This window comes from Hippopotamus amphibius, chromosome 3, assembly GCF_030028045.1.
Source record: "Hippopotamus amphibius kiboko isolate mHipAmp2 chromosome 3, mHipAmp2.hap2, whole genome shotgun sequence".
In the NCBI taxonomy this organism is placed as follows: domain Eukaryota; kingdom Metazoa; phylum Chordata; class Mammalia; order Artiodactyla; family Hippopotamidae; genus Hippopotamus; species Hippopotamus amphibius.
In genome coordinates, this window is record NC_080188.1 from 165738252 (window position 1) to 165753220 (window position 14969).

Sequence of the window (14969 nt, forward strand, 5' to 3'; positions counted from 1 at the left end):
TACAATATTTTTTGGGTTTTATTTATCAATTAAAGTTATAAAACCATGAGCTTACTTCAAAAAATATCAATTATCAATTGATATCAATGACATCAAATATCAATTTATTAAAAGATTTTTGTTTACTTATATTAATACTTACATCATTAATTAATCAACAACTATTAGCATTCTTATGTGAAATTATAGTTCATATCGAGTTCCAATGATAGAAATGTGAAGTATAGATTTTTCAAAAGGTAGATAGAAATTGAATTATATTCACACTCTTAATATGTTAAGCTGCAGATAAAGCTTAAAGATTTTCCACAGAAATGTGCAACCAATCCAAATGGACAACTAATATAAACTATCAGACATATAAAAAAAATCCTAATAAAAGATTTTGTGGCGAAATTCAAATAATACTGTTTGAACTAACAGCCTAGCAGTCTATGAAAAAGCATTAGTAATCAGACTATGTCAATTGTTAGAAATAACAGACATAAAAATAACATAAAAACATAACAAAATGGAAACAAGGAAGAAGTAAAAATAAAGAAGGAAATGGAAGAACATGTTTCTCCTTCTAGCAGTAAAGTATTAATTCTCATTTTCTCATACTAAGTATTTTTTAATTCTTTCAAGATAAAGAATTTTTTTTTTCTTTTGGAAAAAGAATAAGAAAAGGAAAGCAGGGCTTCCTAGCTGGCGCAGTGGTTAAGAATCCGCCTGCCAATGCAGGGGACACAGGTTCCATCCCTGCTCCAGGAAGATCCCACATGCCATGGAGCAACTAAGCCCGTGTGCCAAAAAAAAAAAACAAAAAAAAAAAAAAAGAAAAGGAAAGCAGTCCTTTCATTACGGTAAAGTGGTTAAGAGCAATGCAATGTCTGCCTGGGTTCTGTGTTTTTGAGTGAGTTCTGTGTGACTTATTTTCCTTATCTGTTAAATAAGGATGGTAGCAGTCTTCAGAATAACTGCATGATGATTTAACTAATGAGAAATCAAGCCACCCCAATTAATTCTTAAATTCTAAGTGTCTTTTAATTACAACAATGTCTCTAGGTCCTCACAATCCTTGCCAATGCTTGATGCTGTCAGATATTAAAGCTACCTGATCTCAATAACCTTAATTAGCTCTTTAAACAGATTGGCCCTTATTAGACTTGTGGGGGAGCTTTTATAAATAATTTTTCAGAATACAGTCAAATTTTTAAACGGGTCATACTCCTTTGGAGGAGACACATACAGAATATTGTTAAGAACATACAAAACTCTGCCTATGGGACTTCCCTGGCGGTCCAGTGGTTAAGACTCCACACTCCCAATGCAGGGGGCATGGGTTCAGTCCCTGGTTGGGGAACTAAGATCCCTCATGCCATACGGCGCGGCCAAAAAAGAAAAAGAAAAAAAAAATCTGCCTAAAAATAAGTTTCTTGGAAAAAGTTATTCTCCCAAGAAGTAATTTTAAAACACAATCTCAAAACCATAAATAAAGAAAAAAATGGAGGATAAATACATTGGAGGGGGTCCATAAATAATTTATTTTTAAAAATGAGAACAAAGCTATACAGATAAGTTAAATCAATCTTTTAGAAAAGCAAGGGAAAAAATAGTGTTCCCAACTTTTTAACCTAGTGTAAACAAACTATCAGCAATGTGCAATAGTTCACACCCATTCTTTTTTATAGCTTTGGAAATAATCCAAACTGTCCATAAAAGAGGTAAAAAAAATTAGATGAAACAAGATGTTTTATAACAGAGCCTTACAACTTTCAAGCTCATATCACAAAAGAAAGTATGTCCTTTGCCAGAGAATAAAATTAACATTTCTCTGTCCTGAAATACTTTGCAGAAAAACTAGTTTTAAGTAAATTAGTCATTTAGCTATAGCAACAAGTCATAGCCATAGTATGAAATAAAGAAATAATTACAACATCCTAGTATTCCAATCAGCAAAAAAATTGAAAAAATTTAAATTCCAAGCATGGTTTTATTTTTTTAACAGTTTTACTGAGGTATAGTTTACATACCATGAAATTATCTCATTTTAACAATTCAATGATTGTCATAAATAAATTTACTGAAATGTACAATGATGTTCATTGTACAAACTTAAATACTTGATAATTTGACAAAATATCACAGAACTAGATTCTAATGAAGAAAGTCTTATTGGAATGTCAGCATCATTCACAGATATATTACTATTATAATCAGAATAAAATTATACATGTTTTTTAAAACAAGGATATATATTATAGGATTTATAATAAAATTTGCTACTCTTAAAAAATGTTTTGAGGTAAACTGAGCCCCAAATAAACTAGACAATCTTTATTAAAATACACTCAATTTAGGGTTGAATTTAGACTTCATTATGTCCAATGAACTCTGAGTTTATGAGAATGGAATTTGGCCTGGTATAAACAAAAATTGTCAAATTTTACTAATGAGAAGTATAGCTTGTTGAAAATACACAAAAAATGAAATGGAGAAAAATGGTTTATGGACTTTTGTGCCTTAGTAATTCCCCACACAAAAATTCTTGAGAGGTCAGCCTTCTCTATCGCTTTCTCATTTTTTTTTTTAAATACCAGCACGAAGACAAAAGACTCTTAGAATGAAAGTCCTACAATTACCCTTCAATGGCAACTTTTAAAATGAAAGAATTAGCCCTTAGAGAAAATGGCCATTTTTTCATTCGTAAATATATCCACATCTGTTTTTCAAGAGAAATTCATAACAAGCAACAAGTATATACCAAAGGCATACTATTTTCTCAAATGTATATGATACTAAGAGCTTGGAAAACAAAAGAACATTAAAAGACACAGTTGCCTATCTTCAAGTTGTTATAATCTTGAAATTTCACTTTAGAATTTTGGAATCAGAATTGGGGAACAGACTGAAGTAGGATTTAATCTGCAGCTTGAAGATTATTCACAAACCAAGTTAATCAAGTTACCTACTTTTCTGCACCCCAGCACCTCACCTGTGAAATGAGGAGAAAGTAATATTTGCTGAATAACACTATTATATGAAGTAAATAAAATAATGTATTTAAAATACTAAAATGTTTTAACACAATGCCTGGCACATGTCAATAAATATTAGCTGCTATGAAAACCATTTTTCAGATGCAGAAAACCAGGATTCAAGGTTGTAAAAAACTTGCCCAAGATTACAGAGTGGTGGTAGGTACCTAAATCTCTATTGGTTTGACTTTGGAGCCCATGCTTTTTCCACTAATAAAAAAGGATAACCCTCACATCTTCTTGCCTTAAATGATTTTATGAAATCAAATGAAATAAAACTCTTTTAAAATCATTAAAGAACTTTCTATGTAAGCAAAAAAAAAAAACCTCTTTAATTTGCCTTTTATCAAATGTGTCTGGCAAACTATTTTGTGTATGTTCAAACACTAAATCTTTGTAGTTATATCTTTCTCAAAGCCACAAAGGAAGTCAGAAGCAGAACCAACATTCACTCGAAGTCCTGACTATTAACCACATAAGCACTTTGACTTTTTATCTACAAGCAATTAACATTAAGTAAGCAACATGTTAGTGTGAATTAAACAAATTTCATTTCCATCTCATCAACATTAAATATCTATGTATCTCATCAAGAAAAAAAAAGACAATGCCGCTCAAAAATTTTAACAAGAAACAAAAGTTAATCAAATAATCTGACTAAAATTTAAAAGCTCAAACAATGCATTAAAATGGACTAATTTTTAAATAAGGATTTTAAGAATTCAAATAAAACTTTTCTCCTATGTAAGAAAAATAAAGCATCAGACTTAGAAGTGGGGAAATAAGTCTGGAATATTCAAGTTTAATATCTAATTCTAGAAATTCAAAAGAAGAGAGAGCATATTCTTAGATATTTATAAATCATAACTTACATCCCACAAAACTGAATAAATTATGTTCCCTACTGGCAAGGCAGTTTTACATTAATATAATATTTTAAACAGTTTTTCATGTTTGAAGAAAATTAAAAATAAGTTTAAAAAGTAATTATATGACATTTTACTTAGCATACTGTCTTCAGGGTTCCTCCAAGTTGTAGCATATGTCAGAATTTCCTTCCTTTTTAAGGCTGAATAACATTCAACTGTATGTATATACCACATTTTACTTATCTATTCATCTGCGGATGGACACGAGTTACTTTCACATTTTACTTGCTGCGAATAATGCTGCTATGAACATAGGTATGTAAATATCTCTTTGAGACTGTAATTGCAGAACCAGCCCAAACTGGCCCTGTCCTGTTTCTAACAAGATACTTAGTTGTTTTTCAGAGACAACAGAACAAAACCACAAGTAATGCAGCCAAAGGACGCGCAGAAAAAATTTTGACCTCAAATAACACCTGGAAGCAAAGTTTTTCCCCTCCACAGAACCAAATGATCAGATGTGACCAGAACCCTTTCAGAAGTGAAAGGTCCACTGTGCAGGAAGATCCAGTGCTGAAGCCCCTTTACCTAACCTTACCATAAATGCCCAAGTTCCAAAGCCCTCCAAGGGAAACCTGTCCTACCAGGGCTTCCGCAAACCAACCCTCTTCCCCTAACTCATGAAAGTTTGACCAAACCCCAGAATGAAGAGATAGATTAGAGAGCCATGCCTCCTTGTCTCCTTGCCAGTCAGCCTCACAATAAAGCCTTTTCTTTTCTCAAAAGCTGGTCCCATAGATTGGCCTGTATGCAAATGGAGCAGCAAGCCCTTTGCACAGTAACAAGATCTTATTTTCAATTCTTTTGCGTATATACCTGGAGTAGTCAAAATTACAGGTTGGCAGAATGGTGGCTGCCAGGGGCTGGGAGGAAGTGGAAATGAGGAGTTACTATTTAATGGGGAATAGAGTTTCAGTTATGCAAGATAAAAAGAGTTATGGCTATGGACAGTGGTGACAGTTTCACAACATTATGAGTGTATTCAATACCCCGTTAACACATTTTTAAGAATACTTAAAAATGGTAAAGATAGCAACTTTATGTTACATGTATTTTACTACAATAAAAAAGTTAGATTAAAAAAAGTAATTACATGAAGTAAAAATGTTTGTTTACAGCATTATTTTAAAAACTCATTGTATATTCTCCAAAGCTAAGAAGTGACTTCAAGGCTTAAATTTTACTATGAATCAACTATTACATTTTTATTGTGGACAATATTTACTGAGCATCTACCAAGTGCCAGGGTGGAACAAATAAATGCTATCTCCTTTAATTTCTGCAATTTAATAAAGCAACTATTATAAACTACATTTTATAGATTAGGAAACAAATATAAAAAGGTTAATTAACCTACAGAGGTGACAGTAAATGGATGGAACTAGGATTCAAATTCAGATCATTCTGACCCTAGAGCTCTGTTCTTTTTCTTACTATTTTAAAAAATAGTATTGATGGTTTGTATCTGCTACCCCAAACTCCTAATTTATCTGCCCCACCCCTTCCCCCTTTAGTAGCCATAAATTTTTTTTCTGACTGTGAGTCTGTTTCTGTTTTGTAAATAAGTTCACTTGTATCATATTTTAAGATTCCACATATAAGTGATATCATATGGTATTTGTCTTTCTCTGACTTACTTCACTTAGTATGATAATCTCTAGCTCCATCCATGTTCCTCTTATTTTAATACAGTGACATGCAAACTGAATTTTGCTGATGATGAATTTAAGTTGTATTACTGATAAACTGGTGAAAATTTAACAAATCAACAACGAGGATATACTCATTAGGGAAAAAGTCTTGGATCTTAAAGTACATTTTTTGGGGTCGTTTATTACAAGTAAAATCAAAATCATATGTTTTCTACAGTTAATTTGGTGAAATCAGCTATGCAAATGGGAGATATCCATGAGCCCCAGATTCTAAAAGAACACCATATGTAATTAAAAATGGTAAAAAGAAAAAAATAAAGTTAAACAACTTAACTTTAAACAAAATAAGTTATGTTCCTGTTTCTCCTTTAGAACAAAGAATTTTGTAAACTAATTATACTAATTAGATACAAGTATTAAGTACAGGAACTTTGGACTAGTTTAAAAAAATTAATAATTAAAATTTGATCTATTAAGAATACTGGAATTTTTTTTAAAGTTGGTGGTAGGAAGAAGGAGAGTTTATAGGTAATTTTAATGACTACATTTGATATTTAATTATAAAAGCAATTCAACAGAAAATATTTTGATTAAGGAAGAGATTATACGGCTAGACGTGTTTAGATTATGTGCTAGACATAAACACACATACAAATAGAATATACTGGCAATTGGACAGCTACATGTAAAAGAATGAAATTAGAACACTTCCTAACACCATACACAAAAATAAACTCCAAATGGATTAAAGACCTAAATGGAAGGCCAGACACTATAAAACTCCTAGAGGAAAACATAGGCAGAACACTCTATGACATCCATCAAAGCAAGATCCTTTTTGACCCACCTCCTAGAATCATGGAAATAAAATCAAGAATAAACAAATGGGACCTCATGAAACTTAAAAGCTTCTGCACAGTGAAAGAAACCATAAACAAGACTAGATGGCAACCCTCAGAATGGGAAAAAATAGTTGCCTATGAAACAACGGACAAAGGATTAACCTCCAAAATATACAAGCAGCTCATGCAGCTTAATACCAAAAGAGCAAATAACCCAATCCACAAATGGGAGGAAGACCTAAATAGACATTTCTCCAAAGAAGACCTACAGATGGCCAACAAACACATGAAAAGGTGCTCAACATCACTCATCATCAGAGAAATGCAAGTCAAAGCCACAATGAGGTATCACCTCACACCCATCAGAATGGCCATCATCACAAAATCTGGAAACAACAAATGCTGGAGAGGGTGTGGAGAAAAGGGACCTCTCCTGCACTGTTGGTGGGAATGTAAGTTGGTACAGCCACTATGGAAAACAGTTTGGAGGTTCCTTAAAAAACTACAAATAGAACTACCACATGATCCAGTAATCCCACTACTGGGCATATACCCAAAGAAAACCATAATCCCAAAAGAAACATGTACCATAATGTTTATTGCAGCACTATTTACAACAGCCAGGACATGGAAGCAACCGAAATGCCCATCAACAAATGAATGGATACAGAAGATGTGGCATATATATACAATGGAATATTACTCAGCTATAAAAAGGAATGAGATGGAGCTATATGTAATGAGGTAGATAGACCTAGAGTCTGTCATACAGAGTGAAGTAAGTCAGAAAGAGAAAGACAAATATTGTATGCTAACTCATATACACAGAATCTAAAAATGGTACTGATGAACTCAGTGACAAGACAAGAACAAGGACACAGATACAGAGAATGGACTGGAGAACTCGAGGTTTGGGGGGCGGGGGTTGAAGGGGAAGCTGGGATGAAGTGAGAGAGTAGCATAGACATATATATACTACCAACTGTAAAATAGATACCCAGTGGGAAGTTGCTGTATAACAAAGGGAGTTCAACTCGAGGATGGATGATGCCTTAGAGGACTGGGACGGGGAGGGTGGGGGGGAGTCGAGGGAGGGAGGGAATACGGGAATATGTGTATAAATACAGATGACTGAACTTGGTGTACCTCAAAAAAAATTTTTTTTAAATGTTAATTAAAAAATTTTTTTAAATTCTTAAATAAATTATTTATAATTATAAAAAAAGAATATACTGGCAAATACTACAGCTTTCTGTTAATTTTGCAGAAAGGTTAAAATACCATATATCCATACACTTTCCACCAATCCTCGTATATGGGTCACCAGCATCTTCTGCCAATGGATTTTCTACACTGGCATTTAAACACAGCAATATAATGATCATGGTCTCCTGACTCAGTCTTCTTGAGTTCGAATCATAGTTCTACCACTTTCCAGCTGAATGGCATTGTGTGTATTACTTTACTTCTCTGTGCCTACGTTTCTCACGTATAACAGGGACAATTAGCAGTACTTATCACATAGGACTGTTAAGAGGATTAAATGAGTTAATATATATAACATACTTGGAACAGTTCTTGGCTCAACAAAATGTTAGCTATTATTATTATTCTAACTCTTATCTTAAAAAATACCCCCAATATCACTGTAGCTTATCAACTGAGAGCTAAATAAATATTTAGTTCAAACTGTTTGGAGATTTGCTCTCTCCTTGTAAAGTCAGTCCAGCAGAGAACTTTTATGTGATTCATATGAATATGACAATCTTCTCTCTTTAGTCTTAGATATTAATGTAAACATTGATGGGGAATTCAAGAAAAATGAAAGGCATAGAAGATGGCCAATATGCAAGCAATAACATTTTCAATGCTTAATTATTGTAAATAAGGTAAAAGTAGAGCCAAATTCTAACAAAAACATGATTATTATCAATACAGAACATAATCTATGAAATAAATCTGAACACGGAGAAGCACAGGAACTATGTCCTACCCACCAGCTACCAACCAGATCAGAGCAGACTGTTTCACATTACCAGGGTCCAGGAGCACGCCATATTAGTGAACTTTGCTTAGCTGTGTTGGCCAAACCCAGACAAAACATACATATTCCTAGTCTCAGTTCTACCTTTATGTGACTTCAGCTGAATTATGAGAACTGAGGTCAGTACTACAATTTATCCCCAGAAAAGTCATGGAAATGAACCTAAAATATCTGGAATCTCTGACTGATGAAAATACAGCTTGTGGTGTTATCAAAAATCCATCTCACTAATTAGGTTTAGTGTTCAATTAAAAGCCATCTTCAGCCAACTTTCCTGGTGGCACAGTGGTTGAGAATGCACCTGACAATGCAGGGGATACGAGTTCAATCCCTGGTCCGGGAATATCTCACATGCAGTGGAGCAGCTGAAGCGGTGTGCCAAAACTACTGAGCCTGCACTCTGGAGCCCGCACACCACAACTACTGAGGCCGTGTGCCACAACTACTGAAGCCTGCATGCCTAGAACCCATGCTCTGCAACAAGAGAAGCCACCACAATGAGAGGCCTGCGCACCACAATGAAGAGTAGCTCCCACGTGTCTCAACTTGAGAAAGCCTGCGTGCAATGAATACCCAATGCAGCCAAAAATTTTAAATAAAATAAAATAAAATAAATTTTAAAGTAAATAAATGCATAAATAATAATTTAAAAAAGAAACAAACTTCATATTAAGTACTTTTAAAATAAATAAAGGGTTGCTGATTCCTCTTTTAAAAAAAAGCGATCTTCAGAAAATCTTAACTATGTCCACAAAGCAGCATATTCTTACCTTAGCTAATGAGTCTATGATAAGGTACAGTTCAAGCCTCTGTCACATCTTCTTCTGTGATACACTGGTGAAGTACTGGATGGATGGCTCTTCACCATAACTGAAGAGACATTTCTTAGCAAGGGGATCTGGACTGGGCTAATGAGGCTGGGTAAGACGACCCTAGGATCCTATATTCAGGAAATTCTGAAAAATGCCAGCTATCATGTGTCCCAAGAGTTCTATCAAACACTCCCAGTTTCCTCAAATCCAGCACTTATTTTTGTTTCTGGGCCTTGGCTACTGTTGCAGGTTGAATTGTGTTCCCCCAAAATTCATATGTCAAAGCCTTAATTCCCAGTACCCCAGAATGTGACTGTATTTGGAGATGCCTATAAAGAGGTGATTAAGCTAAAATGAGGCCATCAGGATGAGCCCTAATCCAACCTGACTGTCCTTAGAAGAGGAACCTTGGTACACAGAGGCACCAGGGGTGCACATGCACAAAAGGATGACTATATGAAGAGAAATCAAGGGGGCAGCCATCTGCAAGCCAAGGAGAGACACCTCAGAGGAAATTAACCCAGCCAGCACCTTGATCTTGGAGTTCAGCTTCCAGAACTCCAAACAAGAAAACAAATTTTAGTTGTTTATGCCACCCAAGTCTGTGGTATTTCCTTACGGCAGCCCTAGCAAATGAATACAGCTGACCTCTCTAAATACTGGGGGCTCAGCTTTGAGGAGCCTTGGACCTCAAGATTAGAAGCAAGATGGACCACTTCCTAGAATGTGAGACTGATGTGGAATTCACTGAGTAGTTAGTTGCTAAATAACTACTTTATTTGCTTTGCTTCATAGCGTTATGCTTCCTGCTAAAAGATAACCTTACCACTTGACATGGTGCTGCTAGACGTCAGTTCCAGGCTTAGCACTAACGATGTATTGAAAGGGGCCAGAAGTAATGACAAACCAGCTCATTTCTCTTCTTAGTGTTGAGGCCCTTATCGGGCTGAACTAGGTCTTCACAATTAAGTCTTCACAACTAGGTCTTCAATGAGTCCTATGTCCACTATATGACCTGATACTGCCAGCTAAATCTGCATAACAATCACAGTTGTTCCTAATATTTTATGAATGTTATTTCCTAGCTGATTAATTCCACCTCATTACCAGGTACCTACTACCTTTCCATTGTAACGTGGCAAATAAGATCTCTCTAGATCACAGGGAAGGGAAGAGCCAAGAGCTCAGAGTGAAAGAAACAGAAGATTGAGTTATCTTATGCTCCCACCATTTACTGCTGTAAGATCTCAATATATCCAATCAGGGCTGAGACACAATTTTATTACTGCCTTATTAGAAGCACACCTCACTATATATAGAAATTGTTAATAATAGTTGAAAAACATTAGAGAAATGCTCTATTTAGAGTAAATCTGAGGAAAAAATTTGAAGAGTAAAAAACTTTTGTAATACAAATACATTTAACTAATCAACATTGAAAGAGCTTTCAAAATGCATTAGACTTTTTATAAAAAGAAGGCAAAAAAAAAAGCAAACCAAATCACAAGATACCACCTCACACCCATTAGGATGGCTATTTAGAAGAAAAAAAAAAAAAAAAAAGACAGTAACAGGTATTGATGAGGATGTAGAGAAAATGGAAACTTATTACACCGATGACGAGAATGTAAATTGGTATAACTGCTAGGGAAAATAGTATGTGGTTCTTCAAAATAATTAAAAATAGAATTACCACATAATCCAGCAATTCAACTTCTAGGTATGTACCCAAAAGAATTGAAAGCAGGGACTCAAAGAGATATCTGTACATCCTTGTTCACAGAGGCATTATTCATAATGGGCAAGGAGTAGAAGCAACCTAAGTGCCCATCAACAGCTGACTGGAGAAACAAAATGTGGTATACACATGGAACATTATTGAGCTTTAAAAAGGAAATTCTGACTACAACAGGATACAACATGGATGAACTTTGAAAACAATGTATTAAGTGAAATAAGCCTGTCACAAAAGGACAAATACTATATGATTCCCCTTATAAAAGGGAAAACCTTAGCAGAAAGGCCTTTTTGAGGAACCAGAAGACTTTAGAATTACTGAAGGGGTCAAAAATAACTTCATGAATCATTATTACGAAATCACTTTTTTTTGCTGTAACTCTAATGTTTATTTACTGTGAATGGTTTTATCTTTTCATAGGTTGATATTATCTAAGAAACACTGACACTGATTTGGCCCTTAGTTTTCTCAAGGAAATCTGAAACACAATCTCTTCCCTTGGCCTTGTGATCTCCTGCAGTTACATGATGCCCTTCTGCTGTTTCTATTCCTTACCTCAAAGTGCCCCCTAAGCCTACTGATACTTAACATCTGTCCCCACATTCTTATGAAACTGCGACCAACAAATTCACCAGTGCCTTCTGTGTTGCTCAATCTAATGGGCAGGGGTTTCTTTGGCCTCTCCCTTATAACAAGACACTGTTAAAGACTCCTTCTCTTTCAGAACTCCTTCCTTTCTTGACTTTTTTTTTTTTTTTAAATTTGGCTGTACCACGCAGCTTGCAGGATCTTAGCTGCATGACCAGGGATCAAACTCAGGCCCTGGCAGTGAAGCACTGGACCGCCAGGAAATTTCTAGATATTTGTGATGCCAGTCTCCTGAACATGTTAGTCTATCTTTCGTCTTCAGTTTGCTACAGATCTGTAATATTAAATTGGGCTAATCCACCCTTGCTACACAGGCACGGCCACTTTAAAAAGGCATGAGCACTCCAAAAATGTTTTGAATCTTCTCATCCTGTTTTTTCCCTTGTCCTTTGTTCTCTACTCATTTCCAATGTATTCCAGGCTTCTTTCTTGTGCGTTTTGACCTCAAATTTCTAGCATCACATTTGCCCCTTGGGCTGAAGGATAATTTTGCATATCTTTATTATTCCTCTGGTACTACCTAAGATACCATGTGCACTCATCCTCTAAAATAAATGACCATTGTTTTCCTTTCTCTTCTCAATCTTAGAAATATTGTTTCCAATCCAACGATGCTTTGTAAATTCTAAGGCATTTCTAAAATACATATCCAATCCATTACAAAGTAAAAAATTTAAGCAAATGACTTATTTTTAAATGCATCAGAACAACTACTTTACCTATTTTTTTTCCTATGAATGACTCACTGTGTTGGTACATGGATGCTAACTTAATCTTGACCTAGTCTGGCCATTGCATAGGATGGAAATTTTTATTCCAGCTTTGAGACAGGTCTTAACCACTCTTTCAAACTGCAGGGTGTTGACTGTCAGCAATATCAGCTCAGATACAATTATCTTTCCTGCTTTGATTACCCCACTTGCTTCATTTGTTAACATCTGTCTCTAGAGACAAGACCATCTACCAATGGAAGCCTTCTTTGGGATATTCACAAGATAAGTGGACTCATTCTCCTCCCAGAAAAATAGAAGGACAAATTTAGAAAAACAAAGGAAGAAGGTGAATTTCCTTCTAAGGCAAAGATATTTTGTCATTTTTTTGTCAGTCATTTAATATTCTCAAATTAAATTTAGAAATTTTCTAAAGTTCTGTGAAACCAATTAAAAAAATTCCTCTTGCATATAACTAACTTTACAGTAATTTTTCCAGTCAGAAAGTTTAATTAAAAGTGAGTTCTCTAGAATTAGACCAATTTCAATAAGTCATTCTGCCAAGTATAAACTGTGTGACCTTGAGCAATGATATAATCTCTGTGATCCTACTTCCCTATGTAAAATGGGTGTGATAGTGAAACCCTGCCTGCCATAGGGTTAAAAAACCCTTCCTGAAACCATGCCCCACAGGTTTAACAGAACCTGGTGACTAACAGAAATTCTTGAAGTTGTCTTACAGAGGGCCAAAAACTCTACCCTCAGATTATGCTAACACTGCCATCTTCTGAACATGCATCCCATGAAGAAGCATGTAATTCGGATATGCCTGAGCAGAGCAACAATTACCACACCTTTTTCCTGCCTCCAATCACCTTCCCCTGCACCTCCGACCACCCTATACTCTTCGAGCATAAATATTCCAAGCCCCTCACCTTCAGGGAGGCAGATTTTGAATCTGTTTTCTGGTCTCCCCACTTGGCTGCCTCGTGAATAAACTCCCTCCCTGCTGCAAACCTTGACGTCTCAGCATTTGGCTTGCAATGCAAAAGGCAAATGAGACTGGTTCGGTAACAACAGCACCTCTTGAGAGGGTTATTGTATGAATTAAATAAGATCACATAGGTAAACAGCTTTATCTACGTACAGTGACTGGGACATACTAACTACTTAATAAATGTTACCTAGTATTGTTCATTTATTACTATTATCAAATAGTACTGTGTTTAAAGCAATATGAAAGATATCTCTGGAATAACAAGGATATAAGATATTGATCGTACCTCATGGAGATCACAATTTAAGAGCAGAGATAAAACGTCTGCAAATAATTATAATAGGAGGCAATATGTGCTAGGAACCTTAAGGGTTCAATACAAACAAACTGTAAAGTCTGTGTATAGTAGGTGGCTTCTGAACTGGGGTTGGACAAATGGATAAAAATTTGAAAAATACATGTAGACTAAAAGGTCATTCCAAGAAGATACTGTGTCAAGGTTAAGAAAACACAAGGCCTGACTTGAAAACCACAAAAAAATTAACTTGGCTTAACTACCAAATAACCTTGAGGACATAAGACTAAAAAGGCATGTTAGGACCAAGCAGTTGAAAGCCTTGACTGACAAGTTGAAAAGGTTGTATTTGAACCAGAGGGCAAAAAGGAAAAATAAATGTTTCTGAACAAAGGAAAAAAATTAAACCCATTAAAATATGATTTAAGGAGTTTAAGGAATTGTCAAAGGAGCCTAAAGGCAAGGAGACCTATTAGAAGATGATCACAACAGTCCAGGCACTAAGGAGTTAGTGCTGGAACCAGAAGTTCTGCTAACAGTAGGAAAAAAGGATACTAATATGGTAAAGTAGTAAAGCGATTATCAACAGGATCAGGCATGGAATACACAGTAATCTAAGCAATGCTGCATCTGAACAGGAACAGTATTGGAATGATCCTATAATCAGTCCACATAGGAGGTATACTTCTATGGTTTCCAAAGAGAGTATACCTCCACAGTTTAGAACCAAGGCAAAAAAAAATTTGTCCTCCTGAAATATAAATCAGTAAGAATAATAACAGCAATGGTAATTATTTATATACTATTTGCCAGGTACTATTCTAAATTGTTCTAAGTCCTTTACATATATTAATTTTCTCATTAATCCTGTGACAAAATACTTTTACTTCTCCATTTTTGAGTAAACGGAGGACAAAGGTTTTAAGTAATTTGCCCCAGGTCAGAAACATAGGAAGTAATACAGCAGTGATACAGACCCAGAGAAGATGGGTCTAGTGACCACTTTCCCACCCAGTATACAAAAGGCCTCTAGATATATAACACATGAGATTAATACCAACCCTAAGAGATGGTTTGCAAATATACTGCTGATAAAGCCTTACTGATCATCCAATTCCAATCAAAGTCATCAAGATATCTCCTTATGGAAAAAGGAATGTAATTTAAGCAATGTAAATAACACTGAAATCTGACCAATGTGTTTCGACATTTTCAGATAACTAGTTGACACAATTGGGAAAAAGTAGTAGTTTGCACAGAGCTTGGAAAAGGGGATGGATGA

The 14969-nt window shown here is 35.2% G+C and overlaps 1 protein-coding gene across 6 annotated transcripts in view; it reads right to left on the reverse strand.

Moving 5' to 3' along the window:
- SWT1 (SWT1 RNA endoribonuclease homolog) overlaps positions 1-14969 on the reverse strand; it is a 110066-nt gene that overhangs the window by 15649 nt on the left and 79448 nt on the right. The gene's annotated exons all lie outside the window — the stretch shown is intronic.